Source organism: Haliotis rubra, unplaced genomic scaffold (assembly GCF_003918875.1).
Source record: "Haliotis rubra isolate DU_JTF1 unplaced genomic scaffold, ASM391887v1 Scf52, whole genome shotgun sequence".
NCBI classification, from domain to species: domain Eukaryota; kingdom Metazoa; phylum Mollusca; class Gastropoda; order Lepetellida; family Haliotidae; genus Haliotis; species Haliotis rubra.
This window is the reverse complement of record NW_025767213.1, coordinates 1,648,277-1,666,419: the sequence shown is the minus strand read 5'-3', so window position 1 is coordinate 1,666,419 and position 18,143 is coordinate 1,648,277. Positions and strand designations below refer to the sequence as shown.

The 18,143-nt window shown below is 40.7% G+C and overlaps 1 protein-coding gene across 1 annotated transcript in view; it reads right to left on the bottom strand.

Moving 5' to 3' along the window:
* The window catches only part of LOC124292547 (putative defense protein 3), a 47,095-nt gene that overhangs the window by 25,835 nt on the left and 3,117 nt on the right, over positions 1–18,143 (bottom strand). The gene's annotated exons all lie outside the window — the stretch shown is intronic.

Sequence of the window (18,143 nt, the reverse complement as noted above, 5' to 3'; positions counted from 1 at the left end):
TCCACACAGTGAGGTACAATCACTCACCACATTCTACAATTGTTCATCCACACAGTGACTTACAATCACTCACCACATTCTACAATTGTTCATCCACACAGTGACTTACAATCACTCAGCACATTCTACAATTGTTTACCCAACACAGTGACATACAATCACTCAGCACATTCTACAATTGTTCATCCACACAGTGACGTACAATCACTCAGCACATTCTACAATTGTTCATCCACACAGTGACGTACAATCACTCAGCACATTCTACAATTGTTCATCCACACAGTGACGTACAATCACTCAACACATTCTACAATTGTTCATCCACACAGTGACTTACAATCACTCACCACATTCTACAATTGTTCATCCACACAGTGACGTACAATCACTCAGCACATTCTACAATTGTTCATCCACACAATGACGTACAATCACTCAGCACATTCTACAATTGTTCATCCACACAGTGACGTACAATCACTCAGCACATTCTACAATTGTTCATCCACACAGTGACTTACAATCACTCACCACATTCTACAATTGTTCATCCACACAATGACGTACAATCATCCAGCACATTCTACAATTGTTTATCCACACAGTGAGGTACAATCCCTCTGACCATTCTACAATTGTTTATCAACACAGTGACGTACAATCACTCACCACATTCTACAATTGTTCATCCATACAGTGACTTACAATCACTCAGCGCATTCTACAATTGTTCATCCACACAGTGACGTACAATCACTCACCACATTCTACAATTGTTCATCCACACAGTGACGTACAATCACTCACCACATTTTACAACTGTTCATCCACACAGTGACTTACAATCACTCACCACATTGTACAATTGTTCAACCACACAGTGACGTACAATCACTATGCACATTCTGCAATTGTTCATCCACACAATGACGTACAATCACGCAGTACATTCTACAATTGTTCATCCACACAGTGAGGTACAATCACTCACCACATTCTACAATTGTTCATTAACACAGTGACTTACAATCACTCACCACATTCTACAATTGTTCATCCACACAGTGAGGTACAATCATCCAGCACATACCACAATTGTTTGTCCACTCAGGGAGGTACAATCCCTCTGACCCTTCTACAATTGTTTATCAACACAGTGACGTACAATCACTAACCACATTTTAGAATTGTTCATCCGCACAGTCACTTACAATCATCATCAGCGCATTCTATAATTGTTCATCCACACAGTGAGTTACTATGACTCAGCACATTCTACAATTGTTCATCCACACAGTGACGTACAATCTCTCACCACATTCTACAATTGTTCATCCAGACAGTGACGTACAATCACTCAGCACATTCTACAATTGTTCATCCACACAGTGACTTACAATCATTCACCACATTCTACATTTGTTCATCCATACAGTGATTTACAATGGCAATCACTCACACATTCTACAATTGTTCATCCACACACAATGGCGTATTCTACAATCACCCACAGCACATTCTACAATTGTTCATCCACACTGTGTGAACACACAATAACTCACCACAGCACATTCTACAATTGTTCATCCACACAGTGACTCACAATCACTCACCACATTCTACAATTGTTCATCCACACAGTGAGGTACAATCACTCCAGCACATACCACAATTGTTTATCCTCCCAGTGAGGTACAATCACTCTGACCATTCTACAATTGTTCATCCACACTGTGACGTACAATCACTCACCACATTCTACAATTGTTCATCCACACAGTGACTTACAATCACTCACCACATTCTACAATTGTTCATCCACACAGTGACTTACAATCACTCACCACATTCTAGAATTGTTCATCCACACAGTGACTTACAATCACTCACCACATTCTACAATTGTTCATCACACAGTGACGTACAATCACTCAGCACATTCTACAATTGTTCATCCACACAGTGACGTACAATCACTCAGCACATTCTACAATTGTTCATCCACACAGTGACGTACAATCACTCAGCACATTCTACAATTGTTCATCCACACAGTGACGTACAATCACTCAGCACCATACCACAATTGTTCATATGAGGCAGACCACAAGATTCACACACATTCTAGAGATTACTAACTGACTAACATACACATCATCTCATGTTCAGGAGTTGTGATGGTTTCTGTTCTACATACCTCTGACATCGAGGCTACTCTTTTGTGGCTGACAAACACTAGCAATATATATATAATCTCTCCTGAACCGTCACACCAAGTGAGAAGCCATCCCGTATAACTGTCGCTGATGAATTGTGTAGCGTCCAAGTAGGGACAACTCTGTCGAATGATCATCCAAAGTCGGGAAATTATGGAAGTCTAGAAGGGACATACTGCGTTGTCGATCTTTCAAACCCATTAGGAAAGTGACAACATTCGCTGAAACGCGTCATTGCGACAATCCAGAATGTTTTTCAATAATTGTCGTTTAGTCACGCTTACAATAACTCACCACATTCTACAATTGTTCATCCACACAGTGACGTACAATCACTCTCCACCATTCTACAATTGTTCATCCACATAGTGAGGTACAATCAGTCACCACATTCTACAATTGTTCATCCACACAGTGACGTGCAATCACTCTCCACATTCTACAATTGTTCATCAACACAGTGACGTACAATCACTCAGCACATTCTACAATTGTTCATCCACACAGTGACTTACAATCACTCAGCACATTCTACAATTGTTCATCCACACAGTGACTTACAATCACTCAGCACATTCTACAATTGTTCATCCACACAGTGAGGTACAATCACTAACCACAACCTACATTCTACAATTGTTCATCCACACAGTGACGTACAATCACTCACTCACCACATTCTACAATTGTTCATCCACACAGTGACTTACAATCACTCAGCACATTCTACAATTGTTCATCCACACAGTGACGTACAATCACTCAGCACATTCTACAATTGTTCATCCACACAGTGACGTACAATCACTCAGCACATTCTACAATTGTTCATCAACACAGTGACTTACAATCACTCAGCACATTCTACAATTGTTGATCCACACAATGACGTACAATCACTCAGCACATTCTACAATTGTTTACCCAGACAGTGACATACAATCACTCAGCACATTCAACAATTGTTCATCCACACAGTGAGTGTACAATCACTCAGCACATACCACAATTGTTTATACTCCCAGTGAGGTACAATCTTCCTCTGACCATTCAACAATTGTTCATCCACACTGTGACGTACAATCACTAACCGCATTATTCTAAATTGTTCATCCACACAGTGACTTACAATCACTCAGCACATTCTACAATTGTTGATCCACACAATGACGTACAATCACTCAGCACATTCTACAACTGTTTATCCACACAGTGACATACAATCACTCAGCACATTCTACAATTGTTCATCCACACAGTGACGTACAATCACTCAGCACATTCTACAATTGTTCATCCACACAATGGCGTACAATCAGTCAGCACATTCTACAATTGTTTATCCACACAGTGAGGTACAATCCCTCAGACCATTCTACAATTGTTTATCCACACAGTGACGTACAATCACTCACCACATTCTACAATTGTTCATCCATACAGTGACTTACAATCACTCCAGCGCATTCTACAATTGTTCATCCACACAGTGACGTACAATCACTCACCACATTCTACAATTGTTCATCCACACAGTGACGTACAATCACTCACCACATTTTACAACTGTTCATCCACACAGTGACTTACAATCACTCACCACATTGTACAATTGTTCAACCACACAGTGACGTACAATCACTATGCACATTCTGCAATTGTTCATCCACACAATGACGTACAATCACGCAGTACATTCTACAATTGTTCATCCACACAGTGAGGTACAATCACTCACCACATTCTACAATTGTTCATTAACACAGTGACTTACAATCACTCACCACATTCTACAATTGTTCATCCACACAGTGAGGTACAATCATCCAGCACATACCACAATTGTTTGTCCACTCAGGGAGGTACAATCCCTCTGACCCTTCTACAATTGTTTATCAACACAGTGACGTACAATCACTAACCACATTTTAGAATTGTTCATCCGCACAGTCACTTACAATCACTCAGCGCATTCTATAATTGTTCATCCACACAGTGAGTTACTATGACTCAGCACATTCTACAATTGTTCATCCACACAGTGACGTACAATCGCTCACCACATTCTACAATTGTTCATCCAGACAGTGACGTACAATCACTCAGCACATTCTACAATTGTTCATCCACACAGTGACTTACAATCATTCACCACATTCTACATTTGTTCATCCATACAGTGATTTACAATAACTCACCACATTCTACAATTGTTCATCAACACAATGGCGTACAATCACCCAGCACATTCTACAATTGTTCATCCACACTGTGACGTACAATAACTCACCACATTCTACAATTGTTCATCCACACAGTGACTCACAATCACTCACCACATTCTACAATTGTTCATCCACACAGTGAGGTACAATCACCCAGCACATACCACAATTGTTTATCCTCCCAGTGAGGTACAATCCCTCTGACCATTCTACAATTGTTCATCCACACTGTGACGTACAATCACTCACCACATTCTAGAATTGTTCATCCACACAGTGACTTACAATCACTCACCACATTCTAGAAATGTTCATCCAGACAGTGACTTACAATCACTCAGCACATTCTACAATTGTTGATCAACACAATGACATACAATCACTCAGCACACTCTACAATTGTTCATCCACACAGTGACTTACAATCACTCAGCACATTCTACAATTGTTGATCCACACAATGACGTACAATCACTCAGCACATTCTACAATTGTTTATCCACACAGTGACGTACAATCACTCAGCACATTCTACAATTGTTCATCCACACAGTGACGTACAATCACTCAGCACATTCTACAATTGTTCATCCACACAATGGCGTACAATCAGTCAGCACATTCTACAATTGTTTATCCACACAGTGAGGTACAATCCCTCAGACCATTCTACAATTGTTTATCCACACAGTGACGTACAATCACTCACCACATTCTACAATTGTTCATCCATACAGTGACTTACAATCACTCAGCGCATTCTACAATTGTTCATCCACACAGTGACGTACAATCACTCACCACATTCTACAATTGTTCATCCACACAGTGACGTACAATCACTCACCACATTTTCTACAACTGTTCATCCACACAGTGACTTACAATCACTCACCACATTGTACAATTGTTCAACCACACAGTGACGTACAATCACTATGCACATTCTGCAATTGTTCATCCACACAATGACGTACAATCACGCAGTACATTCCACAATTGTTCATCCACACAGTGAGGTACAATCACTCTCACCACATTCTACAATTGTTCATTAACACAGTGACTTACAATCACTCACCACATTCTACAATTGTTCATCCACACAGTGAGGTACAATCATCCAGCACATACCACAATTGTTTGTCCACTCAGGGACGTACAATCCTCCGACCCTTCTACAATTGTTTATCAACACAGTGACGTACAATCACTAACCACATTTTAGAATTGTTCATCCGCACAGTCACTTACAATCATCAGCGCATTCTATAATTGTTCATCCACACAGTGAGTTACTATGACTCAGCACATTCTACAATTGTTCATCCACACAGTGACGTACACATCGCTCAACACATTCTACAATTGTTCATCCAGACAGTGACGTACAATCACTCAGCACATTCTACAATTGTTCATCCACACAGTGACTTACAATCATTCACCACATTCTACATTTGTTCATCCATACAGTGATTTACAATAACTCACCACATTCTACAATTGTTCATCAACACAATGGCGTACAATCACCCAGCATTCTACAATTGTTCATCCACACTGTGACGTACAATAACTCACCACATTCTACAATTGTTCATCCACACAGTGACTTACAATCACTCACCACATTCTACAATTGTAAATCCACACAGTGAGGTACAATCACCCAGCACATACCACAATTGTTTATCCTCCCAGTGAGGTACAATCCCTCTGACCATTCTACAATTGTTCATCCACACTGTGACGTACAATCACTCACCACATTCTAGAATTGTTCATCCACACAGTGACTTACAATCACTCACCACATTCTAGAAATGTTCATCCAGACAGTGACTTACAATCACTCAGCACATTCTACAATTGTTGATCAACACAATGACATACAATCACTCAGCACACTCTACAATTGTTCATCCACACAGTGACGTACAATCACTCAGCACATTCTACAATTGTTCATCCACACAATGGCGTACAATCAGTCAGCACATTCTACAATTGTTCATCCACACAGTGAGGTACAATCACTCACCACATTCTACAATTGTTCATCCACACAGTGACTTACAATCACTCAGCACATTCTACAATTGTTCATCAACACAGTGACTTACAATCACTCAGTGAGTTCTAGAATTGTTCATAGACACAGTGACTTACAATCACTCACCACATTCTACAATTGTTCATGCACACAGTGACGTACAATTACATAGCACATTCTACAATTGTTCATCCGCACAGTGACGTACAATCACTCAGCACATTGTACAATTGTTCATCCAGACAGTTACGTACAATCACTCAGCACATTGTACAATTGTTCATCCTCACAGTGATGCGGCCCATCCACCCGGAGCTGAGGCAGACCCACAAGATTGCTAACTGACTAACATACACTCTCTGTTCAAGTTGTGATGGTTTCTACATACCTCTGACATCGAGCTACTCTTTGTGGCTGACAAACACTAGCAATATATATATAATCTCTCCTGAACCGTCACACCAAGTGAGAAGCCATCCCGTATAACTGTCGCTGATGAATTATGTAGCGTCCAAGTAGGACAACTCTGTCGAATGATCATGAAAGTCGGGAAATTATGGAAGTCTAGAAGGGACATACTGCGTCGTCGATCTTTCAAACCCATTAGGAAAGTGACAACATTCGCTGACACGCGTCATTGCGACAATCCAGAATGTTTTTCAATAATTGTCGTTTAGTCGCGCTTACAATAACCCAACACATTCTACAATTGTTCATCCACACAGTGACGTACAATTCCTCGGACCATTCTCCAATTGTTCATCCACATAGTGACGTACAATCAGTCACCACATTCTACAATTGTTCATCCACACAGTGACGTACAATCACTCAGCACATTCTACAATTGTTCATCAACACAGTGACGTACAATCACTCAGCACATTCTACAATTGTTCATCCACACAGTGACTTACAATCACTCACCACATTCTACAATTGTTCATCCACACAGTGACTTACAATCACTCAGCGCATTCTACAATTGTTCATCCACACAGTGAGGTACAATCACTCACCACATTTTACAATTGTTCATCCACACAGAGACGTACAATCACTCACCACATTTTACAACTGTTCATCCACACAGTGACTTACAATCACTCACCACATTGTACAATTGTTTAACCACACAGTGACGTACAATCACTATGCACATTCTGCAATTGTTCATCCACACAATGACGTACAATCACGCAGTACATTCTACAATTGTTCATCCACACAGTGACGTACAATCACTCACCACATTCTACAATTGTTCATCAACACAGTGACTTACAATCACTCACCACATTCTACAATTGTTCATCCACACAGTGAGGTACAATCATCCAGCACATACCACAATTGTTCATCCACACCAGTGAGGTACAATCCCTCTGACCATTCTACAATTGTTTATCAACACAGTGACGTACAATCACTAACCACATTCTAGAATTGTTCATCCACACAGTGACTTACAATCACTCACTCAGCACATTCTATAATTGTTCATCCACACAGTGACGTTACTATGACTCAGCACATTCTACAATTGTTCATCCACACAGTGACGTACAATCACTCAGCCATTTCTACAATTGTTCATCCACACAGTGACGTACAATCACTCACCACATTTTACAACTGTTCATCCACACAGTGACTTACAATCACTCACCACATTCTACAATTGTTCATCCACACAGTGACGTACAATCACTCACCACATTCTACAATTGTTCATCCACACAATGACGTACAATCACGCAGTACATTCTACAATTGTTCATCCACACAGTGAGGTACAATCACTCACCACATTCTACAATTGTTCATCCACACAGTGACTTACAATCACTCACCACATTCTACAATTGTTCATCCACACAGTGAGGTACAATCACCCAGCACATACCACAATTGTTTGTCCACTCAGTGACGTACAATCCCTCTGACCATTCTACAATTGTTTATCAACACAGTGACGTACAAATCACTAACCACATTCTACAATTGTTCATCCGCACAGTGACTACAATCACTCAGCACATTCTATAATTGTTCATCCACACAGTGACTTACAATCACTCAGCACATTCTACAATTGTTCATCCACACAGTGACGTTACAATCACTCAGCACATTCTACAATTGTTCATCCACACAGTGACGTACAATCACTCAGCACATTCTACAATTGTTCATCCACACAGTGACTTACAATCACTACCACATTCTACAATTGTTCATCCATACAGTGATTTACAAGAACTCACCACATTCTGCAATTGTTCATCCACACAATGGCGTACAATCACCCAGCACATTCTACAATTGTTCATCCACACAGTGACGTACAATCACTCACCACATTCTACAATTGTTCATCCACACAGTGACTTACAATCACTCACCACATTCTACAATTGTTCATCCACACAGTGAGGTACAATCACCCAGCACATACCACAATTGTTTATCCTCCCAGTGAGGTACAATCCCTCTGACCATTCTACAATTGTTCATCCACACTGTGACGTACAATCACTCACCACATTCTAGAATTGTTCATCCACACAGTGACTTACAATCACTCACCACATTCTAGAAATGTTCATCCAGACAGTGACTTACAATCACTCAGCACATTCTACAATTGTTCATCAACACAATGACGTACAATCACTCAGCACATTCTACAACTGTTTATCCAGACAGTGACATACAATCACTCAGCACATTCTACAATTGTTCATCCACACAGTGAGGTACAATCACCCAGCACATACCACAATTGTTTATACTCCCAGTGAGGTACAATCCCTCTGACCATTCAACAATTGTTCATCCACACTGTGACGTACAATCACTCACCGCATTCTAGAATTGTTCATCCACACAGTGACTTACAATCACTCACCACATTCTAGAAATGTTCATCCACACAGTGACTTACAATCACTCAGCACATTCTACAATTGTTGATCAACACAATGACTTACAATCACTCAGCACATTCTACAACTGTTTATCCAGACAGTGACATACAATCACTCAGCACATTCTACAATTGTTCATCCACACAGTGACGTACAATCACTCAGCACATTCTACAATTGTTCATCCACACAATGGCGTACAATCAGTCAGCACATTCTACAATTGTTTATCCACACAGTGAGGTACAATCCCTCTGACCATTCTACAATTGTTTATCCACACAGTGACGTACAATCACTCACCACATTCTACAATTGTTCATCCATACAGTGACTTACAATCACTCAGCGCATTCTACAATTGTTCATCCACACAGTGACGTACAATCACTCACCACATTCTACAATTGTTCATCCACACAGTGACGTACAATCACTCACCACATTCTACAATTGTTCATCCACACAGTGACTTACAATCACTCACCATTTCTGCAATTGTTCATCCACACAATGACGTACAATCACTCAGCACATTCTACAATTGTTCATCCACACAGTGACGTACAATCACTCACCACATTCTACAATTGTTCATTAACACAGTGACTTACAATCACTCACCACATTCTACAATTGTTCATCCACACAGTGAGGTACAATCATCCAGCACATTCTACAATTGTTCATCCACACAGTGAGGTACAATCACTCTGACCATTCTACAATTGTTTATCAACACAGTGACGTACAATCACTAACCACATTTTAGAATTGTTCATCCGCACAGTCACTTACAATCACTCAGCGCATTCTATAATTGTTCATCCACACAGTGAGTTACTATGACTCAGCACATTCTACAATTGTTCATCCACACAGTGACGTACAATCACTCAACACATTCTACAATTGTTCATCCACACAGTGACGTACAATCACTCAGCACATTCTACAATTGTTCATCCACACAGTGACTTACAATCACTCACCACATTCTACAATTGTTCATCCACACAGTGACTTACAATCACTCAGCACATTCTACAATTGTTCATCAACACAATGACGTACAATCACTCAGCACATTCTACAATTGTTCATCCACACAGTGACGTACAATCACTCACCACATTCTACAATTGTTCATCCACACAGTGACTTACAATCACTCACCACATTCTACAATTGTTCATCCACACAGTGAGGTACAATCACCCAGCACATACCACAATTGTTTATCCTCCCAGTGAGGTACAATCCCTCTGACCATTCTACCAATGTTTATCCACACAGTGACGTACAATCACTCACCACATTCTAGAATTGTTCATCCACATAGTGACGTACAATCACTCAGCACATTCTACAATTGTTCATCCACACAGTGACGTACAATCACTCACCACATTCTACAATTGTTCATCCACACAGTGACGTACAATCACTCACCACATTCTACAATTGTTCATCCACACAGTGACTTACAATCACTCAGCACATTCTACAATTGTTCATCAACACAGTGACTTACAATCACTCTCCACATTCTAGAACTGTTCATAGACACAGTGACTTACAATCACTCACCACATTCTACAATTGTTCATCCACACAGTGACGTACAATCACTCACCACATTCTACAATTGTTTATCCTCACAGTGACGTACAATCACTCAGAAACATTCTACCATTGTTCATCCACACAGTGACGTACAATCACTCACCACATTCTACAACTGTTCATCCACACAGTGACTTACAATCACTCACCACATTCTACAATTGTTCAACCACACAGTGACGTACAATCACTAAGCACATTCTGCAATTGTTCATCCACACACTGACGTACAATCACTCACCACATTCTTGAATTGTTCATCCACACAGTGACTTACAATCACTCACCACATTCTACAATTGTTGATCCACACAATGACGTACAATCACCCAGCACATTCTACAATTGTTCATCCACACAGTGACTTACAATCACTCACCACATTCCAGAACTGTTCATCCACACAGTGACTTACAATAACTCAGCACATTCTACAATTGTTCATCCAAACAGTGAGGTGCAATCACTCACCACATTCTACATTTGTTCATCCTTACAGTGACGTAAAATCACTCACCACATTCTACAATTGTTCATCCACACAATGGCGTACAATCACTCAGCACATTCTACAATTGTTCATCCACACAGTGACGTACAATCACTCAGCACATTGTACAATTGTTCATCCTCACAGTGATCCGGCCCATCCACCCGGAGCTGAGGCAGACCCACAAGATTGCTAACTGACTAACATACACTCTCTGTTCAAGTTGTGATGGTTTCTACATACCTCTGACATCGAGCTACCCTTTGTGGCTGACAAACACTAGCAATATATATATAATCTCTCCTGAACCGTCACACCAAGTGAGAAGCCATCCCGTATAACTGTCGCTGATAAATTATGTAGCGTCCAAGTAGGACAACTCTGTCGAATGATCATGAAAGTCGGGAAATTATGGAAGTCTAGAAGGGACATACTGCGTTGTCGATCTTTCAAACCCATTAGAAAGTGACAACATTCGCTGAAACGCGTCATTGCGACAATCCAGAATGTTTTTCAATAATTGTCGTTTAGTCGCGCTTACAATCACTCACCACATTCTACAATTGTTCATCCACACTGTGACGTACAATCACTCAGCACATTCTCCAATTGTTCATCCACACAGTGACTTATAATCACTCACCACATTCTACATTTGTTCATCTATACAGTGACGTACAATCACTCAGCACATTCTACAATTGTTCATCCACACAATGGCGTACAATCACTCACCACATTCTACAATTGTTCATCCACACAGTGACGTACAATCACTCTGCACATTCTACAATTGTTCATCCACACAGTGACTTACAATCAGTCAGCACATTCTACAATTGTTCATCCACACAGTGACGTGCCAATACACAATCACCCAGCACATTCTACAATTGTTCATCCACACTGTGAGGTACAATCACTCGGACACATTCTACAAATTGTTCATCCACACAGTGACGTACAACCACTCTCCACATTCTACAACTGTTCATCCACACGGTGACTTACAATCACTCACCACTTTCTAAAACAGTTCAAGTACACAGTGAGGTACAATCACTTAGCACATTCTACAATTGTTGATCCACACAATGACGTACAATCACTCACCACATTCTAGAATTGTTCATCCACACAATGACGTACAATCACTCAGCACATTCTACAATTGTTCATCCACACAGTGACTTACAATCACTCACCACATTCTACAATTGTTCATCCACACAGTGAGGTACAATCACCCAGCACATACCACAATTGTTTATCCACACAGTGAGGTACAATCCCTCTGACCATTCTACCAATGTTTATCCACACAGTGACGTACAATCACTCACCACATTCTACAATTGTTCATCCACACAGTGACGTACAATCACTCACCACATTCTACAATTGTTTATCCTCACAGTGACGTACAATCACTCAGAAACATTCTACCATTGTTCATCCACACAGTGACGTACAATCACTCACCACATTCTACAACTGTTCATCCACACAGTGACTTACAATCACTCACCACATTCTACAATTGTTCAACCACACAGTGACGTACAATCACTAAGCACATTCTGCAATTGTTCATCCACACACTGACGTACAATCACTCACCACATTCTTGAATTGTTCATCCACACAGTGACTTACAATCACTCACCACATTCTACAATTGTTGATCCACACAATGACGTACAATCACCCAGCACATTCTACAATTGTTCATCCACACAGTGACTTACAATCACTCACCACATTCCAGAACTGTTCATCCACACAGTGACTTACAATAACTCAGCACATTCTACAATTGTTCATCCAAACAGTGAGGTGCAATCACTCACCACATTCTACATTTGTTCATCCTTACAGTGACGTAAAATCACTCACCACATTCTACAATTGTTCATCCACACAATGGCGTACAATCACTCACCACATTCTACAATTGTTCATCCAGACAGTGACGTACAATCACTCAGCACATTGTACAATTGTTCATCCTCACAGTGATCCGGCCCATCCACCCGGAGCTGAGGCAGACCCACAAGATTGCTAACTGACTAACATACACTCTCTGTTCAAGTTGTGATGGTTTCTACATACCTCTGACATCGAGCTACCCTTTGTGGCTGACAAACACTAGCAATATATATATAATCTCTCCTGAACCGTCACACCAAGTGAGAAGCCATCCCGTATAACTGTCGCTGATAAATTATGTAGCGTCCAAGTAGGACAACTCTGTCGAATGATCATGAAAGTCGGGAAATTATGGAAGTCTAGAAGGGACATACTGCGTTGTCGATCTTTCAAACCCATTAGGAAAGTGACAACATTCGCTGAAACGCGTCATTGCGACAATCCAGAATGTTTTTCAATAATTGTCGTTTAGTCGCGCTTACAATCACTCACCACATTCTACAATTGTTCATCCACACTGTGACGTACAATCACTCAGCACATTCTCCAATTGTTCATCCACACAGTGACTTATAATCACTCACCACATTCTACATTTGTTCATCTATACAGTGACGTACAATCACTCAGCACATTCTACAATTGTTCATCCACACAATGGCGTACAATCACTCAGCACATTCTACAATTGTTCATCCACACAGTGACGTACAATCACTCTGCACATTCTACAATTGTTCATCCACACAGTGACTTACAATCAGTCAGCACATTCTACAATTGTTCATCCACACAGTGAGGTACAATCACCCAGCACATGCCACAATTTATTATCCACACAGTGAGGTACAATCCCTCGGACCATTCTCCAATTGTTCATCCACATAGTGACGTACAATCAGTCACCACATTCTACAATTGTTCAACCTCACAGTGACGTACAGTCACTCTCCACATTCTACAATTGTTCAACAACTGAGTGACGTACAATCACTCAGCACATTCTACAATTGTTCATCCACACAGTGACTTACAATCGCTCACCACATTCTACAATTGTTCAACCATACAGTGACGTACAATCACACAGCACATTCTTCAACTGTTCATCCGCAAAATACGTACAATCTCCCAGCACATTCTACAAGTGTTCATCCACACAGTGACGTACAATCGCTCTCCACATTCTACAATTGTTCATCCACACGGTGACTTACAATCACTCACCACTTTCTAAAATTGTTCAAGTACACAGTGAGGTACAATCACTTAGCACATTCTACAATTGTTGATCCACACAATGACGTACAATCACTCACCACATTCTAGAATTGTTCATCCACACAATGACGTACAATCACTCAGCACATTCTACAATTGTTCATCCACACAGTGACTTACAATCACTCACCACATTCTACAATTGTTCATCCACACAGTGAGGTACAATCACCCAGCACATACCACAATTGTTTATCCTCACAGTGAGGTACAATCCCTCTGACCATTCTACAATTGTTTATCCACACAGTGACGTACAATCACTCACCACATTCTACAATTGTTCATCCACACAGTGACTTACAATCACTCAGCGCATTCTACAATTGTTCATCCACACAGTGACGTACAATCACTCACCACATTCTACAATTGTTCATCCACACAGTGACGTACAATCACTCACCACATTCTACAATTGTTCATCCACACAGTGACTTACAATCACTCACCACATTGTACAATTGTTCAACCACACAGTGACGTACAATCACTCACCACATTCTGCAATTGTTCATCCACACAGTGACGTACAATCACTCACCACATTCTACAATTGTTCATCCACACAGTGACTTACAATCACTCACCACATTCTACAATTGTTCATCCACACAGTGAGGTACAATCATCCAGCACATACCACAATTGTTTGTCCACACAGTGAGGTACAATCCCTCTGACCCTTCTAAAATTGTTTATCAACACAGTGACGTACAATCACTAACCACATTTTAGAATTGTTCATCCACACAGTCACTTACAATCACTCAGCGCATTTTATAATTGTTCATCCACACAGTGAGTTACTATCACTCAGCACATTCTTCAATTGTTCATCCACACAGTGACGTACAATAACTCACCACATTCTACAATTGTTCATCCACACAGTGAGGAACAATCACCCAGCACATACCACAATTGTTTATCCTCCCAGTGAGGTACAATCCCTCTGACCATTCTACAATTGTTTATCCACACAGTGATGTACAATCACTCACCACATTCTAGAATTGTTCATCCACCCTGTGACGTACAATCACTCACCACATTCTAGAATTGTTCATCCACACAGTGACTTACAATCACTCAGCACATTCTAGAAATGTTCATCCAGACAGTGACTTACAATCACTCAGCACATTCTATAATTGTTGATCAACACAATGACGTACAATCAGTCAGCACATTCTACAATTGTTTATCCAGACAGTGACATACAATCACTCAGCACATTCTACAATTGTTCATCCACACAGTGACTTACAATCACTCACCACATTCTACATTTGTTCATCCATACAGTGACGTACAATCACTCACCACATTCTACAATTGTTCATCCACACAATGGCGTACAATCAGTCAGCACATTCTACAATTGTTCATCCACACAGTGACTTACAATCACTCACCACATTCTACAATTGTTAATCCACACAGTGAGGTGCAATCACCCAGCACATACCACAATTGTTTATCCACACAGTGAGGTACAATCCCTCTGACCATTCTACAATTGTTTATCCTCACAGTGACGTACAATCACTCTGCGCATTCTACAATTGTTCATCCTCACAGTGACTTACAATCACTCAGCACATTCTACAATTGTTCATCCACACAGTGACGTACAATCACTGAGCACATTCTACAACTGTTCATCCACACAGTGACTTACAATCACTCACCACATTGTACAATTGTTCAACCACACAGTGACGTACAATCACACAGCACATTCTGCAATTGTTCATCCTCACAATGACGTACAATCACCCTGCACACTCTACAATTGTTCATCCACACAGTGACGTACAATCACTCACCACATTCTACAATTGTTCATCCACACAGTGACTTACAATCACTCACCACATTCTACAATTGTTGATCCACACAATGACTTACAATCACCCAGCACATTCTACAATTGTTCATCCACACAGTGACTTACAATCACTCACCACATTCCAGAACTGTTCATCCACACAGTGAGGTACAATCACTCACCACATTCTACATTTGTTCATCCACACAGTGACTCACAATCACTCGCCACATTCTACAATTGCTCATCAACACAGTGAGGTACAATCACCCAGCACATACCACAATTGTTTATCCTCCCAGTGAGGAACAATCCCTCTGACCATTCTACAATTGTTTATCCACACAGTGATGTACAATCACTCACCACATTCTAGAATTGTTCATCCACACTGTGACTTACAATCACTCACCACATTCTACAATTGTTGATCCACACAATGACGTACAATCACCCAGCACATTCTACAATTGTTCATCCACACAGTGACTTACAATCACTCACCACATTCCAGAACTGTTCATCCACACAGTGACTTACAATAACTCAGCACATTCTACAATTGTTCATCCACACAGTGAGGTGCAATCACTCACCACATTCTACATTTGTTCATCCACACAGTGACTCACAATCACTCGCCACATTCTACAATTGTTCATCGACACAGTGACGTACAATCACTGAGCACATTCTACAACTGTTCATCCACACAGTGACTTACAATCACTCACCACATTTGTACAATTGTTCAACCACACTGTGACGTACAATCACACAGCACATTCTGCAATTGTTCATCCACACAATGACGTACAATCACTCCTGCACATTCTACAATTGTTCATCCACACAGTGACGTACAATCACTCACCACATTCTACAATTGTTCATCCACACAGTGACTTACAATCACTCACCACATTCTACAATTGTTGATCCACACAATGACGTACAATCACCCAGCACATTCTACAATTGTTCATCCACACAGTGAGGTGCAATCACTCACCACATTCTACATTTGTTCATCCTCACAGTGACTCACAATCACTCGCCACATTCTACATTTGTTCATCAACACAGTGAGGTACAATCACCCAGCACATACCACAATTGTTTATCCTCCCAGTGAGGAACAATCCTCGGACCATTCTACAATTGTTTATCCACACAGTGATGTACAGTCACTCACCACATTCTAGAATTGTTCATCCACACTGTGACTTACAATCACTCACCACATTCTACAATTGTTGATCCACACAATGACGTACAATCACCCAGCACATTCTACAATTGTTCATCCACACAGTGACTTACAATCACTCACCACATTCCAGAACTGTTCATCCACACAGTGACTTACAATAACTCAGCACATTCTACAATTGTTCATCCACACAGTGAGGTGCAATCACTCACCACATTCTACATTTGTTCATCCACACAGTGACTCACAATCACTCGCCACATTCTACAATTGTTCATCAACACAGTGAGGTACAATCACCCAGCACATACCACAATTGTTTATCCTCCCAGTGAGGAAC